Source organism: Babylonia areolata, chromosome 7 (genome assembly GCF_041734735.1).
Source record: "Babylonia areolata isolate BAREFJ2019XMU chromosome 7, ASM4173473v1, whole genome shotgun sequence".
Taxonomy (NCBI): Eukaryota; Metazoa; Mollusca; class Gastropoda; order Neogastropoda; family Buccinidae; genus Babylonia; species Babylonia areolata.
In genome coordinates, this window is record NC_134882.1 from 16,995,728 (window position 1) to 17,004,558 (window position 8,831).

Below are 8,831 nucleotides of genomic sequence, written 5' to 3' on the forward strand. Positions count from 1 at the left end.
TCTGGATTATCTGGAGCTCGTTTGGAATCAAGTTCCCCAGGGTTCTGTATGGCTATTTCTTTTTACTTTATTGATGACTTAATTCCCACACTCTGTTGCTGATCCTGTTCAGGGCATTTTGACATGCATCATAAACAACACCCCATACAGATTTCTGGAAATTGCTCTTGTCCATTGCTCTCTTGCAGTGACAGCTTTTTCAGTTTTTCGTCCTTTCTCTCCTTTGAGTCCGTCTGCATTTTCAAGCAAACACTTTCTGATTCTTTGTGTGTGTGTGTGTGAGTGTCTCCACATGTGGACTTATTTTTAGGCTGGGGGGGGGGAGGTTGGGGGGGGAGGAGCTGGATCGCATGGGCCATCTTAACAGATCGTTCCAAGTCTGAAATTTGTGGTGCAGACCCTTAAAAAACTGTTAATGCTGAGTTTCAGTTTCTTAAGGATGTGTCACTGCATTAGGACAAATCCATGTACGCTACACCACATCTGCTAAGCGGGTGCCTGAGCAGAAGCATAACCCAATTAATGCGTTTTGTCAGGCCACGGGTGAATGCATACATATTTGTGTACCTATCAAAGTGGATTTCTTCCACATATTTTTTCAAGAGGACAACACTTTTGTTGCCATGGGTTCTTTTTCAGTGCGCCAAGCACACGCTGCACACAAACACCTCAGTTTATCGTCTCATCAAAACGACTAAGATGCACAGTTTGGTTTTCCAGTCAAACTTGAAAGAAAGGGTGAGAGCAGGAATAGAACAAAGACCCTCATGAACCTGGCAGGTAAGCGTTTTAACCATTTGGCCACCTTCCTCTTAATGCTGAACAAACTTGATCAGCACCCCTAAGATCACTTGCCCAACCCAGCCCATGATCTGCATGTTTATTTTCTTGCTGGAGGAGGAGGTTGGGTGTTTTTTTGTTGTTTTCTTTTTTGTTTCGAGGATCTGTTGCAACAATTCAATTTAAATCCCGAAACACTAATAACTAACACCAAAATGTAACATCAATAAACAGATTGAAAAAAGAAAAAAAGGTGTGTGTGTCTATGAGTCTGTGTGTATGTGTGTGTGTGTATGTGTATTCTTGTGTGCTTTGTGTCTGTCTGTCATATCATTGTACTGAACCTTGAGAGTATTGAATCATTTCTTGAATGTATTATCATTATTACTCTTAAGAAAGACAAAACATTGAAGTGAGAGAGAGACAGAGAGACAAACAGAACAAGAAAAAGAGATAGACAAAGACCAACGATAAACAGAACAATTCAACCAGTCAAAACACCTTACACAGAGGATTTGTCAGTTAATGCTCTTTAAAGGTCACAAACAAGTAAAAACCAAAATCTGTTTTCATTTAATGTCAGAATGCGCAGTGTTTGATTATTCACCAACAAATACAACTAAGGATTGTTTGTTTGTTTTTCCATGATGCACATCAAAGAAAATCGCTGTGTGTTTAAAGCTAAGACATATGACTATATATGAGATGAAAAAACAAAAATCATGACAAAGCCATACAGTCAATATCAACAGAATCATCAGATATGTAGGCACATGTTCAATACATCATCATCTTTATATGTGATCCTGTTTTGAGATTATATCCACCCAGTAAAACCATATCTAAGATTACACAATATAACAATTATATTACAAATAAAATTAGTGACTGCATGGTTTCTTTGTTTAAACACACATATACAAACACACACTCACACACACAACAACAAAACAAAAACACTGTAATTGCCCCAAGTGATTTGGTCAGTCAACAACAACAGAAATGAAACAAATTCATCTGTGCAATGAGAACAATTCATACACCAATACGTAATGCCAAGACAGTTGTGCACTATCAACAAGGTTTACTTGTTTTTGTTGTAGTTGTTGCCTTTCAAATGACAAATGAAGGCAAAGAAGCAAAACCCTGTGTGTTCACTAAACATTATAATCAAAATGATCCACAGACTTTGTGATTCTCAGAAGAGAAATCACAGACCAGGTCACACATTATACTCATTTATATGCACAAACACACATAATGATAATAATAAAACACTGAAAAAAGTGAATTATACAGTTATGAATAATACTGCTTTGTGTCCAAAGGATACTGTCTCATTAAATGTTTGATTTACAAAAAAAATCAATAACCAAATGTAAACATGGAAATAATTATACAGATTCAATACTGAATTTAAACATATCCAAATGTTAAGTTCAAGGCGTGCTCTTTATGTACCTGAACAGAGAAAAAACTACAGGAACAATATAATCATAATGTACATTGTACAACAGAAGAATGATATCCAAGCTATGAGGTCAAATAACATTCCTTTCCTGTAAACCTGTTCTGCTCAGGAAGGCAGTACATGGGGTAAAGGTGATGACCCTCATGCAGGAAACATGGCCCTTTCACAGTGCAATTTTCGTGCAATGGTCCATTACTACTTCTGCCATGGAAGATTGTTCCATAAAAGATTTAAAGATTGTCATGTTGCTTTGTCAAGAAAGTTCAAATCAGAGCAACAGTTTTAAACTGGTTGAAAGAAGGTAAGTCTCGAAGATTATGATCGTTGAGGTCATCCATTAACCATTGTTACCCAAGAGTAGGTAATGCAGGTAATGTCAGTGACTGAGGAGAATCCAATAATTACTTATAAGGAAACAGAAAATAACACTGAACTTTTCATCGGGAAGTATCAGTCATTTTTCATGATCAATTTGGTGTGGCTACCACCGTGCCTGCTGGGGCCCTCATAACTTAAATGATGAACAAAAAAGAAAGTAAGGATTTATTGGAGTACACACATGCTCTAAAACTTTGATGGAGGAAGATGAAATCCTGTTAGGGAAATAGCAACAGAAGACAAGACATAAACGTATTTCAGTATGATCCCCCCAAAAAAGCAACAGTGAGTCTGGGTCTTCCCAGGTGAGAATACACCCGTAAAATTGTTAAGATCCAGAAGTGCAGGCAAACAAATGGTGGTGTATTTCTTTTCCAAATCTGGCCATGTAGTCACCATACCACTTCAGGACGGAAAGACTATGACCTCAGACTAGAATGCCAACCACTACCCCACATAATGGTTTTGTGGCGTGGTGCAGACTGTGTCCCTGTAGTGGAACGCAGTCTCTCCTGCTGCATCATGACAATGTCAATGCACACACAGCAGCAACAACCTTTGACTTTCTGGTGGAATATGGAGCACAACTGGTCACATATCCCCCATATTTCCTCGATTTGTCCCCTTGTGATTGGTTCCTGATCCCTTTCAACAAACGACAGCAGAGAAGAAGGCAGTTCCAAAGTGCTGAAGATGATCAAGCTTTCATTAACGGCATTATTTTTGGTATACCAATGTGATCAGTTGCCACAGCCAGTTGGTTTAAAAGGATGGGAAAATGCATGAAAGCTGAGAGAAGATGCATCAGTAAGCTGGATTAGTCATTTTATGTGTAAGCATGCCCACATGGCTGCATTCAGATACTTATTAAGCACCCTTTGTATAAGATTCTGCAGATTTCAAAGGTCTCTGGAGGAATCTGAAGCAATAAAAAAAATAATTAAAAAAAATGTTTGCTGGTGTGCAGTTAAAAATAAAAATGGGGAAGGGGGTGGGGGGGCACAGCGGTGAACAGGGATGAAGTTAGGAGAAGTGGGTGGGTTTGGGGTGGGGTGGGGAGACATCAACAAATGATGGCACATATACTGTAGTTCAAAGTTTTCTTTACTCAGAATCAAACGCCTCAACTTACTTTTATAATACTTCAGTGGCCTCTCATCACCTTCTTCAGGAAAGATCACACTGGACAAGCTGTTAGTGAACTAAGTTCACTTCGACTTATGTGTTCCTGCATCACTGGACGCATGAGGCAGTCAAAGTGCTCCCTTCCCTGCAGTCCTCAACCAGTTTGCTGGTGTCACCCCATCATCTGTCCACAAGTCTGAGATCTCTATCCACCATGTGCCGACAGTTGTTTTTTTTCTTCCCTGAGACTCCAGCTGAGATTCTATAAATAAAATATTCTATACATGCTCCTCTATGGCTGCGAACCTTGGCAAGTCAACACCAGACAGGAGAAAAATACTGGATGCATTGACGCCAAATCCTACGCAAGATCCTTGGCATCAAATGGCATGATTTTACCTCAAATGAAGAAGACAGAGTGAGAACCCATCGGCCTCTTGTGTCAACCATCATTTGCAAACAACGTTTCCACTGGCTTGGACATGTACTGAGGCACTCCGTAACAAGAATCACACGCCAATCCCTGAACTGGACACTCACACGCCAAAGAAAGAGAGGACAGCCCAAGATGAACTGGCAGCAAACATTTCTTACTTTTATGTATGATGATAATTGCAACAACAACAATAATAATCATCATCATTAGCATCATGAAACATTTATATAGTGCACATCTCAAAATTGAACTTGAGCTAAAAACACTATGGCGTGGCGATAAATTCTGGCCCAGAAGAGCAAAACAGATAGGCCTGGTTTGCAACAGTTTGACATGGTACAGTATACGACACCGAACAGCATTTTTTTTGTAACCAGGCAAATAGTTCAGATGTGATCACATACACACACACAACAGTCAAGTAAATCAAACAGTATGTACATGCGTGTACGCACACACACACACACCCCACGCCATCCCCACCCCCACACAGAGTTTCTTTTTTTGCATCTCTTTCCAAGAGAGGGCATAGGATGGGGGTGGGGTAGCAAGTTTAGGTTGGGAGAGATAGGGGGGCATGGGATGTTTATGGGGAAGAAGGGAGAGGGGGCTGAATTTAATAAACTTTTTATGTATATATATCATGAAATTATATTTCACATTATATTAGCAGAATACGTCTCCTGGTCAGTGAAGACAGGATTTGGACATATCTGGGTCACATACTTGACCCAATGATAAGAATTTACAAGTGCATTAACTGCGGTCTTAAGAATCTTGTATTCTATGGCGGAAAGGCACTTTATTTTTTCAATTAAAAAGAAATGTCAACACAACCCCGAGGTAAGATGCTGTCTGTAGTGTTCCACAGTTAATGCAGTGGGCTTCATATTTCAACCCACAAGAACTTTCTTACCATATTCATATAACACATTTCAGTCTTATTGCCATTTGGCCTTTTTCTTTTCTTTTTGTTTTTTTTTCTGTTGTCTTTTTATCAGTTTCTTGCTGTTTGAAGCTAAATACCATTTCCCATAAACTGTTTCCCATAAATTGTTGCTGATGTGGACATTTTTCGCATGGTGTTGCAATTGTTGCTCTTTATCCATACAACAGAGTCACATGCTGATCCATCCCAAAAAGTCACAGGTGCACTTTACCCACAAAAATCCCGTTCATACACGCAGATACAACACACTGCTCCTCAAGGAGCCAACAACAACAAACCGACAACAGAGTCAAGCGTGTCATCGCATAATAACCGTCTCGAAGCTTTACAGAAACACTGCATTGGAGACTTTCACTTTTCAATGCCATGGGGGAACACATCACACACACACATCAAGGGCTGTATGTCTACAGATACACTCCAATAACACGTTAAAAAACACACACACACACAACTGATAAACTAGTCACCACATAAGAACCATCTTTAAAGCTTTGCAAACACATGGATGCTGTCATTCCCTTTTCATTGCCAACAGTCATGACAACAGTGATGATTTTATCTCAGTCTCTTCCTCAGCCCACTGTCTACAGATACACTGCTATAACATGTACAAGGGAAAAAAATCAACCCCACAAATGACAAAACTCTGACATCCAGTGCAAATGAACACTCAGAGTTAAAAAACAACAACTTTATATCACAGCGTCACATTACTGACAAACTGTAACAGCAGGTGCTATGACCACGATCACATAATAACCCCATGATAACAATAACCCTACCTCAAAGGAAAACCAACAAACCTTCCACTTTCAACATGACAATAAAAGACCCCATGAAAATATTTAAAAAAAATAAAATCTGCACATATCTTATAGACCATTAACACACATGCTATCTGAAATATAAAAAAAAGTGCATCAATGGCACAATGCCCACTACAAAAGAAATTGACAATGATGAAAGTAATAATACTAATAGCAATGGCAGATATACTCTGCGCTTTCAACCAGTTGGTTTGGTTAGGAATCCATACAGACAAAACCTGCATCAGAGATCACAGGCAAAGGCAACATTCAGGTAACATCACACATGCACACACAAAATGCAAAAGAGTATAGATATCTCCATTTAACATCTCTCTCTCGCTTACACACACACATACACAACACACACACACACACACAAAATGCAAAAGAGGATAAACATTTTCATTAGCATTTCTCTCTCTCTCTCTCACACACACACACACACATTACACACACACACACAGAGGTGTAAATATTTCCATTTGCACCGGTCTCTTTAATCATTTCATACACCTGGTCATCTGATTACTTGTGACAAGTTTACATGTCAGATCACTATACCTTGATCCTCATTCACACCTGTCCTCAAAGCCAGCCCCTCACCATTACCCACCACCATCCTATGGCCTCCTGGGCCACTCTGATGAAAAAATAAAAATGAAAATAAAAATAAATAAATAAATAAAATCTGGTAATTTAAGCCTAAAAACACCCATTACATGACACGACAATACTGTCAAAGGCCAGGAAGTATAATCTACAAATCACTGACAATGAGAATTCTTTAAACAAAAACATGCATAAAACAGACAGGCAGTCAAACAAATGCCACGCAAGCACACATGCAGACACAGCTTTTGTGAATGGACACAGCTTTAGGTGTGTGTGCACACACAGGCATAATCAAACGGGTGAAGAATACACGGCTCAAATACCCGCCTGTGCGATTGTCCAGGACTTCTGGCAGACACATGGAACTGCTCTCTTCCCTTGCCCGTTAGGAAACCATTTCCTAACTGTGTGAGTGGGAAGGGGGGCTGAGCAGTCAACTTCAGTGCTGACAAATCACACATCCCTCCTCCTCATTTTACTTCAGCACCTACACCCTCCCTCCCAAGTTTTTTTTGTTGTTTTTTAGTTTGTTTCTTTTTTTTTTGGGGGGGGGGGGGGGGCGGGGGGGGGGGGGGGGGGGGGGTAATAATACATGCTGCATGTAAAATGAAATATGTCTCCTGAGTTGTCACTGCACTACTGATAGTAACCTTTACTTAGAGAGAACAAGCAGAAGTTTTGGATTGAGGGGGGGGGGGGGGGGGGGGGGCAAGCAGCTTTTTTTTTCTTTCTTTTTATATCCACCTGTCCCCAGGACAACTATAAAATATATATATATATCCAGAAGTTTCCAGCACTGCATACTGACCAACAAGTTAAATCTATGAGCAAATCAGCCGACAACAAAAGATGCCCTTAACTGTTCATTGTCTCGGTGCCGGGCTGATCTCTACCCTCCCCATTCCACGCTCTCAGCCCACCCCCACCATTCCAGCTGTTTCCCTCATGTACTGTATTTTTGTGACATCAGAGGAACCGGTCACGGATATCTTCTTTGTCTTGTTAACAAGATATGAGTGAATCAGTCAACAACAAAAAACACATCCCTGAGGTGAAATTCCATGGTCTTTGTTCACTACCTGATCCCTTCTCTCCCGATTACAAGCTCCCGTCCATATCAGGCCTCTTGCCTTCTGCGTTATATTTTTGTGACACCACAAGCATGATTGCCTGGTATTTTCTTTGTGTTATTTAACAAGATTGTCTGCAATGAAAATATAACATGACAAAAATAAACAGCGTTACGTTAGAAGCGACTACAATACTGTTGGAACACAGGGTTTTTTAACAAGTGTTTGTAATACACAGTTCAAATATTTCTTAACATTTGTTATCAGATGTATAAACAACACCAGAACGACAAAGTGTAAAACCGTGAAAAGTTTTTTTTAAAAAGGTGTTGAAAAATCTTTAAAACATGGTCAAGTCAAGACATGTTTCTCAACGTTCATTGTTGCACCTCCTCCCCCACACTTCTCCCCCTTCCTGCCCTCTCCTGTCTCCCCTTCTTTTTCACTCAATTTCTTTAATAATAATAACAAAAATAATAATGTACACTTATATAGCACCCTTTCTCTCTAAGAGCTCAGGGTGCTTTACATGAAAGAAAAATATTACAAGTTACATAACACACTCTTTCTCAACCCCCCACCCTCCACCCCCACACACACTCTCCCTTCCCCACTCTTCATGCATGACATGGGTATTGCTGGAGAACAAGGAACCTGAGAGTGCTTATAGATAGGTTTTAAAAAGATGAGTTTTTAGTGATGAGTGAAAAGCAGAAATAGAATCAGATACACGGATATGAGGAGGAAGGTTGTTCAGATGTGAGGAGCATCCAAGAAGAAAGAACGTTCACCATATGTTCTTGTATTGACACGAGGAAGTTTCAAAAGGTAACAGTCAGAGGAAAAGTGGAGATTTCTTGCGAGAATATAAGCACTGATAAGGTCAGAAAGATATGTAAGTCCTGCAGAGTGGAAAGCAGAATAGCGCTTGGTTGGTAAAATGTGGAGATTTTTCCAATCTCCCAGGTCAACATATGTGCAGACCTGCTTGTGCCTGAACCCCCATTTGTGTGTATATGCAAGCAGAAGATCAAATACGGACGTTAAAGATCCTGTGATCCATGTGTGTGTGTGTGTATATATATATATATATATATATATATATATATATATATATACATATATATATATATATATATATATATATATATATATACACACATACACACACACACACACACATATATATACACACACA